The sequence below is a fragment of the Sinocyclocheilus grahami genome, unplaced genomic scaffold (genome assembly GCF_001515645.1).
Source record: "Sinocyclocheilus grahami isolate Dianchi unplaced genomic scaffold, SAMN03320097.WGS_v1.1 scaffold6291.1, whole genome shotgun sequence".
Taxonomy (NCBI): Eukaryota; Metazoa; Chordata; class Actinopteri; order Cypriniformes; family Cyprinidae; genus Sinocyclocheilus; species Sinocyclocheilus grahami.
Window position 1 is genome coordinate 11,046 of NW_015510748.1, and position 489 is coordinate 11,534.

Genomic DNA, 489 nt, shown 5'->3' on the forward strand with positions numbered 1-489 from the left:
AACCAAAACTCCATCGGTGACAGAATGGAGAAAAATGGAGAAAAATTAGTGTCATGTTGTGATGCTTAAGTCAAGTCATCTTTATTTCTGTAGCACGTTATATAACACTGATTGTGCCAAAGAAGCTTTACAGTGTTAAACCGAAAAATAGTTTTTCAATAAAACACAATTAAATATTTTAATTAAATATTAATATTTCACACGACCCAATAAATGAATAAACATCTTATGCTGTGTGCACACCAAAAGTGAATTTAATTGTTTGCGCGAGTAGATATCATACAGATAGCACGCTATACAGATATAAACTCCACAACAAACAATAACAAATATAACTGATAATCATTTATGGATCCAGTTAGGAGTGTCACGAAATACCTAGTATCGACGATAACCGTGATATTCAAATGATGAAATATCGACATTGTGTTAATTTAGGGTGTGACGATATATCATGGCGATAACCATGATATTTAAAATGATCTACTC